Source organism: Oryx dammah, unplaced genomic scaffold (assembly GCF_014754425.2).
Source record: "Oryx dammah isolate SB20612 unplaced genomic scaffold, SCBI_Odam_1.1 HiC_scaffold_20, whole genome shotgun sequence".
Classification (NCBI taxonomy): domain Eukaryota; kingdom Metazoa; phylum Chordata; class Mammalia; order Artiodactyla; family Bovidae; genus Oryx; species Oryx dammah.
This window is the reverse complement of record NW_024070204.1, coordinates 42,290,795-42,301,318: the sequence shown is the minus strand read 5'-3', so window position 1 is coordinate 42,301,318 and position 10,524 is coordinate 42,290,795. Positions and strand designations below refer to the sequence as shown.

General features: G+C 38.0%; 1 pseudogene; it reads left to right on the top strand.

The window, feature by feature from the left end:
- Window positions 1–4,868: 4,868 nt before the first annotated feature.
- On the top strand, window positions 4,869–8,944 carry LOC120879390 (annotated as a pseudogene).
- The last annotated feature ends 1,580 nt before the right edge of the window (window positions 8,945–10,524 follow it).

The following is a 10,524-nucleotide window of genomic DNA, read 5'->3' as shown; positions in this document are numbered from 1 at the left end:
TCTGTTTAGTTCTTCTACATCTTGGATGATTTTCTCATTATTCTTTCAATTTTTGAGACAAGTTGAAATCTCCATATATAATTTATTTCCACAATTCTATTAATTTTTGCTTTATATATTTTGCTTGGTACATACACATTTAAGATTGCTATGTATCTTTTGTGGAACTATCCTATTATCATCATATAAAAACTTTGTCTCTGATAATTTTTGCTTTGTTTTGTTTTGGCTAATTTGACTTTTAATGTCTAATTTTTGTAATGTCTAATTTGGCTTCTGTAGTTGTACAAGGATTATTTTTTTTCTGTGGTAGTTTCCTGAAATAGAGGGGTTATTGTAAAAAAAAAAAAAAAAAAGATTTCTGTTTTCCTGGATGCTCTTTGGCTAGAGAGAAAGCATACCTTTGTTAGGAATTTTTTTGTTTGTTTGTTTGTACCTGCTTGTGCTTTTGGATTGTCAGTCTCTGAAACTCTCAGTCTGAGATATATGAGGAAAAGAAAACCTAGGGAAGTATCATTATCTCTTCTTTGGGTCCCAAAACTTCTAGCCATTCTGTCTTTTTCTATCTTCCAGAGGCTATCTATGTTTGTTTTATGAATAATATTAAGGGTTGCTTAGTAATACTTAGGAAAGAATAGGAAAAGTATGTTTATTGTCTTCCTGGGATCAAAACTCAGAAGAGATTTTTTTTGTTGTTACATATTTTGTGTGACATGCAATTTTAAGTGTATATGACGAATTCATAAACTGCTAATTTATTTATTGGTACATTGAACTAAATACATAAAACAAGTTAAACATACAGTAAACTATCATTTAGTATGTAGATCTAGGATAAATGCATTGAGATATAGTTTGGTAAATGTTGGGGTTAAAAATAGTCACAGCCATGCTGTTATAGAGTTAACTATATAGCAAATTATACTCTGAGGTGCCCTTTTATCAGTGTTTTAAAATAGTAGTTATCATGATTTTTAAGTTTATAAATATTAGGTTTTTCCACTACTGAATCCATACCTTTCTGCCAAACCACAGAATCCTTCCCCATACCCTGAGGAAAATTTATTAAGTGACAGTTCTTATTAAGGTAACTGCATTCTATCCTCAGAAAAGCTATTTAGGGAAAAGAAAGAGCTTTGCCAAGGTGTCCAGCAAAAATTTGTTCCTGTAATTTTATGTGGGACAAGCATTTGGTGCCTAGGTCACATTAAGATTAATTTTAAACTCTCAGAGTGACTGGGAGGGAATTTTGACATTTCAGTGTTCACTTAGATAAGATTAACATTACCAGGAAAAACTTTAATAATTCTTTATATTTGTGGATATATTTGGAAACTTCCATTATGTTTTTAAAATGAATTCTGCTCTTACATTTGTCATTCTAAAAAGTGAGCTGCCTCATAAATTTCTTTGATTTCTATAAAATTACTTAATAAGTGTTTATATTCTACGATAGAATTTAAAAGAAAGAGAACAGTAAAAAAAATTATCAAAGAGAATTACTTCCTAAGTACGTTCAAAAAGTGGTATTGTGAGATTTAGCCTTCAATAAAAATATCCAAGTTCTTTATTTACCATTGTCTCATGTTGATCTGTGATCTATGAAGGATGAAAGTATAACACAGTGGAAAAGGAGGAGGATCAGATTTTGAGCCATGGCTCTTTAACCAACATCTTTTAATGTTTGTTACATATTTATGATGTAATGTTCAACTGAGTTCTTACAAGGGGCTAAGAGTGTTCTAGTTTACATTTAAAAAGTCAAGTGTAAGCTGTTTTAATACTTAACGTATGGCATAAATCTGTTAAATATCATAAATTTAATTGCACTAATTGTGCAATCATTTGGTTCATAAATGTTTCTTTAATAGTAATGTAGTGTATGGCCTTAGCTCAATAACAGTGGAGCAATTTGATTTTTTAAAACTTGTAGAGAGGCTGCAGGACAGATATTGATATGCTGTATAATGTGTATCTAGTGAAAAAATAAACTCTCTTCTCACATTTATTGATCTGAGCCTCTCAGAAATTCCTCAAGTGAAGATATCTATGCATATTTACTTCTCAATTAGAGAGGATGCTTTTGAGATGTATACAAAGGTAAAGATGACTCAATAACTGGGCTGTCAGTAAACACTCTAGGATGTAGCCCTGCTACTGCTAAGTCGCTTCAGTAGTGTCCGACTCCATGCAGTCCCATAGATGGAAGTCAACCAGGCTCCCTCATCCCTGGGATTCTCCAGGCAAGAGTACTGGAGTGAGCTGCCATTTCCTTCTCCAGTGCATGAAAGTGAAAAGTGAAAGTGAAGTCGCTCAGCCGTGTCCGACTCAGGGACCGCATGGACTGCAGCCTACCAGGCTCCGCCACCCGTGGCATTTTCCAGGCAAGAGTACTGGAGTGGGGTGCCACTGCCTTCTCCCTAGATGTCATTATTCCAGATTTCCTTTCCCCTAGCACAAGTCATTTACCTTTGTCATAACCCAGTCTCCTCACCCACAAAATACAGAAGTTGCCCTAGATTGGTAGTGTTCAAGTCACAGTCTTTAGAGCCCTAAATTTCAGAGTTAGGATGGGGCTGCCTCAGGACACTGGGGCTTTGGGCTCCCTCCCTTCATCAAGGAAGTCTTAATTCTGTCTGGCTGTAAATCAAGATTTTCTATAAAATTTAATCTGAAAAATAAGTTCTTCTTTAAAAAACAAGCTTGTAGATCCCTTACAAGATTCCCAAAGAAAGGCAATGCCAAAGAATGTTCAAACTACTGCACAATTGCACTCATTTCACATGCTAGCAAAGTAATTCTCAAAATCCTCCAAGCCAGGCTTCAACAGTATGTGAACCATGAACTTCCAGATGTTCAAGCTGGATTGAGAAAAGGCAGAGGAACCAGAGGTCAAATTTGCAACATCTGTTTGATCATCAAAAAAGCAAGAAAGTTCCAGAAAAACATCTATTTCTGCTTTATTGACTATGGCAAAAACTTTGACTGTGTGGATGACAGCAAACTGGAAAATTCTTCAAGAGATGGGAATACTAGACCACCTGATCTGCCTGCTGAGAAATCTGTATGCAGGTCAAGAAGCAAGAGTTAGAACTGGACATGGAAAAACAGACTAGTTCCAAATCAGGAAAGGAATATGACAAGGCTATATATTGTCACCCTGCTTATTTAACATATATGCAGAGTACATCATGCAAAATGCTGGGCTGGGTGAAGCACAAGCTGCAATCAAGATTGCCAGGAGAAATATCAATAACCACAGATATGCAGATAACACCACCCTTATGGCAGAAAGCAAAGAACTAAACAGTCTCTTGATGAAAGTAAAGAGGAGAGTAAAAAAGTTGGCTTAAAACTCAACATTCAGAAAACTAAGATCATGGCATCTGGTCCCATTACTTCAATGCAAATAAATGGGGAAAACAATGGAAACAGTGTGAAACTTCATTTCTGGGGGCTCCAAAATCACTGCAGATGGTGACTGCATCCATGAAATTAAAAGACGCTTGCTCCTTGGAAGAAAAGTTATGACCAACCTAGACAGCATATTAAAAAGCAGAGATATTACTTTGTCAACAAAGGTCTGCCTAGTGAAAGCTATGGTTTTTCCAGTAGTCATGTATGTATTTGAGAGCTGGACTATAAAGAAAGCTGAGTGCTGAAGAATTGATGCTTTTGAACTGTGATGTTCAGAAGACTCTTTAGAGTCTCTTGGACTGCAAGGAGATCCAACCAGTCCATCCTAAAGGAAATCAGTCCTGGGTGTTCATTGGAAGGACTCATGCTAAAGCTGAAACTCCAATACTTTGGCCACCTCATGCAAAGAGTTGACTCATTGGAAAAGACTGATGCTGGGAGGGACTGGGGGCAGGAGGAGAAGGGGACGACAGAGGATGAGATGTCTGGATGGCATCACGGACTCGATGGACGTGAATCTGAGTGAACTCCCGGAGTTGGTGATGGACAGGAAGGCCTGGTATTCTGTGATTCACGGGGCTGCAAAGAGTCAGACACGACTGAGTGACTGAACTGAACTGTACAAGTTTCTCTCTGGTTCTTCCTTGCTCTGTAGGTTATGATTTGCTGAGATTTCAGAGAGAGATACTGGTAAGGTCGTAAAATAAAATCCTGTATCAGAACTAAGAGTCTAGATTATTTTATTGTACATTTAGAATTCTAAAACTAAAGATTTTGTTTGTTTGCTTTTTCATTTTTGTTTTTATATAACAGGAAAAAAATAGTGGTTCATGTGCTCTCCCCTTAAAATCCTTGGTAATCCCAGAGGCTGACCCCGATTCTCTATACTGAGTCATCACATATCAGAACCCTCTTCTCCAACTCTTGTTCTTCCCTAAGATAAACCACTCTCAAGTCTGCCCATAACCTAGGTTGACACTCCTTTCTGTACTTCCCTTTCATCAGTGTGATCCCCAACTCTGTGCCCAACTTTTCTCAGTTTTTTGTTTGATTCTTCAAAGACTGGTTTGGAAGTTAAAAAACTCAGCAAGAATCTTTACTTGCTTATTATTTTTTTTTCTTTTTGTCATTCCTTTGTAACAATCCTACTTCTCTTTGAAGCAGCTTAGATGGTACTGATGAACTAAAGAACTGAAAAGAAAATAATAAAAATGTGTATTTCAAACTAATTTCTCACCATATCAGTGGCAACCTGGAGACTGTATTCTAGGTCACAAAACAGGATTAGCAAAGCAGAGTTTCAATGTAGCCTATTGACTTTTATTTGCTTAATCAACAGACACCTTGCTGTCCTCTGAGAGCATCAGATGAATAATTCATGGTTCTTGTCCTTGTGGATCTAACAATCCAGGATACTTTAGATGCCACACAAAAGGTGTGCTTGGGGTAGAATGGTACTTCTGAGACACAGCACTTTATCTGGGCTTCTTGAAAAGCATGTTGAAGGTAAGAACACTAAAGCTGTGTCTTGAAAGTTGAGAAAGATTTTGTCAGGTTAAGAAAGGAAAAAGGGCATTTCATCTCGAAGGAGTGGCAAGAAAAGAATATGTAGGATGAAAGAATGCTCTGGGCCAGTAACTAAGAGCAGCTTTGTATGATTTGAACCGAAAATACGATCTAAACCGAAAATACGATCCGGGAACAAGAGGATAGCTTATGTGCTCATGATTTTTGACCAAGAAAGATTTGGAGTGAAAATTACATGACCGGATTTGTTTTTCAGGTAGTTTATCTGATTGTGTGAAAAATGAACTCTTGGAAGCAAAACTAAAGCCCTGGCAGAGCTGTTATCGGTGTGAACTGGAAAAGGGCTATAAAAGGGGAGATGGAAAGGAAGGGAGAGATTTGAGGAAGAAACTGCATTGGCAAGAGTCCAGAGAGGGTCTAGGAATTTTGCAGGCTCTCAGGGGTGCCATTCCCTGTCCCCATCACCACTACTGGTAAGAATGAATTAGAGGCCTTAGCTTTTCTCCTTGCAGGAAGTCCCCCACCTCCCGCCCCCACTGGCTTGCCCTCTCCCAGCACTGCTAGCGTCACCGCCATTATCTCTGTTGACACCATCAGTAACAATCTCATTATGCGCTTTATCCCCATTTACATCAGTCACCACCAGAAGCCCAGGGACTCCCAGGTCATTGTTCATCCCTAGACTCTAATCCCCATCTGGCTCTTTGAGTGGTGAGCCACTCCTCTTCCTTCTGGCACTCCCTGTGCTCTTTCCCCAAGACTAATTTTTTCTCCAAGCATTTCTGACATATTGTATATTTTACGTACGTATTTGATTGTCCCATTTCTTCATTCCCCCCTCCCCCCTCCACCGGTGCACACACCAGCATGTAAGCTTTACGACGACATCAATTTTTGTCTATTTATCCATGTTTCTTTCTCCAGTATTTAGGACAGAATCAGGCACAATAAACATCTGTGGAGTGAGCAGATTTAAAAGGAAAAATATAACAAGGTTTGTCTATCAATTGTACTTCCAGGGTAGGGAAAAGAGACCAGTTGGGACTTATTTCAGGTTTTTGGCTTAGATGAGCTATATATAATTTTAAATATTTGCCAAAATCAAAAATAGTTTTCTTCTATATACTGTAATAATTTTGACTTCTTTAATTTTTCTTGGAGAGCATTCCTGTATTACTGTGTAAACACTGTGTATTTTATTTGTTGCAACTGTTGAAATTTATGTATTTATTTTTTTGCAAAACATCACAGAAATTTAAGCATGACTATTTTCAGTACAATAATCTAAAGAAACGATTTCCTAGTACCATCTTCCAAAAAGTAGAAATCATTATTTGTGTGTTATGTATCAGGGCAAAGCTATGAAGATAAATCTGTCTAAACACTGCCTGAAACACTGGCATCAGAAAAAATGGATAAAATGAAGGAGGAGGAAAAGAGGCTTGGGGTTGAGAAAAAAAGGTGAAGAGATTTTCTTTGGACATTTCTAAGGAAAGAATAGAGGGCAACAGAGGGCAGCAGACAGATATGGGAGCACAAAACAGTTAACAAGAGGTACTGAACTTTGCCTCAGCCAGGGATAAAAGATCCATATCCTGAGCCATATTTCATGCTATTATTTTATTATTCCTTAAGAAATTACTTCATACATGAATTTAAAAAAATCCCTCTAATGCCTTTCAACACCATTTACACACTGAATTTTACAATATACAAATGACCCAAACATACATATACACACTTTCTGTGAAAGAGTTTACAGTTCAGCTCCTGACTTATTTTGATCACTGCAGAAGCATTACATGTAATTATGAATGGCTCCATGGGATTCTTCAGGCAAGAGTACAGGAGTGGGCAACCTTTCCCTTCTCCAGGAAATCTTCCCAATGCAGGAATCAAACCTAGATCTCCTGCATTGCAGGCAGATTCTTTACCTGCTGATTCACCAGGGAAGCCCAAGAAAACTGGAGTGGGCAGCCATTCCTTCTCCAGGGGGTCTTCCTGAGCCAGGGATCAAACCCAAGTCTCCTGTATTGCAGGCAGTTTCTTTACCATCTGAGCCACCAGGGAAGCTCTTGGATGACTAGCATGGAAAGATTTTAAAAATATATAGCCAGTTAGGAAAGGAAGCTAAATGGAAAAGTGAAAATGGAGCTCTCATTTATTGTCACACACAATGTTTATATAACTTAGATATATTCTGATTTGATTATGGGAAATTATATTTCCCCAATTTTACAAGTGAGGACAAAGAATAAAGTTACTCAGCTGTAAGCAGAGGGAATGGAAATCTAACCCATGCAAACGGACTGTTCTTTGCATATATTGTGTACAATATCTCAAAAGAAAAAAATTAGTTCTGTGTATCGAGTTCTGGAAGTCTCGTACAAAATGAAGAACATGACCATCACATTTGGATTGCCAGCCCGCCCATGCTTTGTGGGCATTTATAAAATTCTACTAAATTTGGCTCAGAGGCAATGCACATGCTACAAAGAAGTAGTTGTTTTGTGAGTGTTTTGGGGAAAGAAGGAGAGAAAGCAAGAATGCATGGTGGGAGTGCAGACAAAGAGCAGCTTCTTAGTGAGCAGTGGTGACTAAGAAAGACTTCAAGCTTAGAAAAAGAGTGGGAGAAACACAGCAATTTACAGGCCTAACCTCAAGTATAATAAAATGTAAAGACTAGGATTTTCCACTCCATTTATTGTGCACAGATATTCTAAAAACATTGTTTCATATTAGTGTATATGCTTCTTATTCAGCGGCAACAACATATTTATCCACAGCCTAAAATCAAAGAAGGAAAAAATTTTCATTCAAAAAGCACTTTTCCACTGAAAAAAAAATAGTGAATAAATCACATAGGTAAACCATTTCAGAGACTGAAATGATGCCTTTGAGATGCACAGTAAAGACATTACGAATCCTATTCTTCCATTATACTGTAAATTTAAAAGACTGACCTGCTTGTTATCTATTTTTGGCAAGGCATGGACCGGAGTCACCTTGTGAGCTCCCTGATGCTGCCCAATGATGATATGCACACGTGCGGAGTTGGAGATCTGGAGGGAGGTGCCAAGCTGGCGGGATGCTGCCATGCCTAAAGCACCAAAGAAAAAAGGGTAGGGCAAGAAAAAAAGTCATCTATCCTATGAGAGGTCCTCAAACAAGAAAGCAATAAAAAGGAAAAATTAGGCATTGTGCCTCAACCTTATTGGCAAAAACTACACTGGTTTCAAAATCATCTTGATCCCCCAAAAGTAGGATATTGAAAAAGAGATGCTTGTAAATTAACTGAAAGGTATTTGCATCGATACAGCAGTGAGCTGGAGTGGACTGAGGTGCAGAATAGCATCACGGAGGTGACAGGGCCATGAGCACTGTTCCTGGGAGGTATTCATCAAGTAGACCCTGGAGCAGGATTGGGCACTGTACCAAGGCTGCTTGCTGTTGTTTAGTCGCTAAGTCATGTCTGACTCTTTGCAACTCCATGAACTGCAGCCTGCCAGCCTCCTCTGTCCATGGAATTCTCCAGGCAAGAATACTGGAGTGAGATGCCATTTCCTTCTCCAGGGGATCTTCCTGACCCAGGGATGGAACAGAGACTCCTGCAGTGGCAGACAGATTCGTTACTGCTGAGTCTATGCCCTTCAGATTCCAGACATTTTAAATGCAGACAATCTGAAAACTGTCAGGGAATAGGATTTTGATCTGAGGAGTATTCTTACCTGGAGATTTCTAAGGACAGTATAGTCCATGGGGTTGCAAAGAGTTGGACACAACTGAGCAACTAACACTTTCACTTTCAAAATGAGAAAAATCTGTGCTAATGGTGCAGTGCCCATGAGGTACAAGGAGAAAGCTGTTAAAGCTATAGACAGGAATTTAGGGGGAACTGGAACTGAAAGATGAGTCAGTTGACACAGATGAGGAAATGACTGCAGTGGCTTTATTGTCTTTACTTGAATTGAAAATAAATAATTTGAGAACTTCTAGTTAAATGAATTTTGATGGTGATAAAGAATTGTCTTGATACATGAATTTGCTGTTTAGTTTATTCTCTTATTTTCAGCTTCAAAAACAATGTTATAATTTTTACTCAAAAATGAATGTTGGTTTTCATTGACATCAGTTTATTATAATAGGTGGAAGTGCTTTGCAAAAGCCATTTAATCTGAATTTCTGGAGCTGGGAGAACAATATGGGAGCAAAAAATGTTACAATTTTTTCTTCATGTTTACTTAGAATCACCTAATCTCACATAATTGGGGCATAGGCAGGAACTGTTTTGCTAGAAGGTTAACGTGGGTATTTCTTGAGTGATCAGTGATGTTAGAAAAAATTTATTTGATCCCTAGACTGCAAAGATTCCCTGAAGAAGGAAATGGCAACTTATTCCAGTATTCTTGCCTGGAAAATTCCATGGACAGAGAAGACTGGCAGGCTATAGTCCACGGGGTCGCAGAGTTGGACATGACTTAGCAACCAAACAAAAACAAGAGAATAGAGTAATTTACAACTTAAAGATATCAATCATAGAATAAATGCCAGAAACAAGAGATACTAAGGCAAAGGCAGGCTTCTGCAGTGGAAGATGTATAGAAAGTTTCATGGATAAATATAGCAAAGAGTTGGACACGACTGAGTGACTAACACTTTTTTTTATGGTTTGAAATGACCTGGTTCCTTTGTGATTGTTATGAGACGTCTTCAAAAGCATCTAAAGCATTATTTTTTTTTTTAATGAATGGGAAGTAAGAAATGGAAATGGTTATTTCCTATAATATAATCGTAGTGTATTGTGGTAAAAGTGGGGGTATTAAATACCATAAAGTAGATTTATTTCTAAAGAACAGAAATTAACAATACAAGAATGTTCAAACAAGCTTTGTAAAAAAAATTTTTTTTTCTTTCCTTTCCCTATGTACCACATCTTTCATTCTATGAATTAATGAGAAACATGGAGATGATGAAGGACAGGAGTATAGGTAAAAGGAGACTTTCATTCTGCATTTAATGTTTAATCTAGAAAAGAAAGGGCGAGTAAGTGTTATATTGTTTGATACCTATAATCAAGCAGTAGTCCTCCCACTGTGATAATTAAAAAAAAAAAAGTTATATAAGGACTTATCTGGGCTTAGAGAAGCATAACGCCATGGTCCATTGCATGTGTGCCAAGTTGCTCCAGTCGTGTTTGACTCTGCAATCCTTTGGACTGTAGCCTGCCAGGCTCTTCTGTCCATTGGATTCTCCAGGCAAGAATACTGGAGTAGGTTGCCATGCCCTCCTCCAGGGGATCTTCCTAGGGAGTCTCTTATGTCTCCTAGCATCATAACTAGGTCCCACTAGCGCCACCTGGGAAGCACCGGGATCCATCAGTAATAGTCAAAGACATGGCTGAAAGGAGTTACTGTTTTTTGGCTAAGTATTTGCCACTCTGACCTAGCACATTGCTGGTGTTTAACAACTTGAAAATTTCATGGGGTGATCAGCTTTCTACTCATCCAAAACAGAGTTTGAAAAAAAATCACTTTTTAGATTTTGTTATATTGCTAACTACTAGTTTTCATGTTGTCTAAA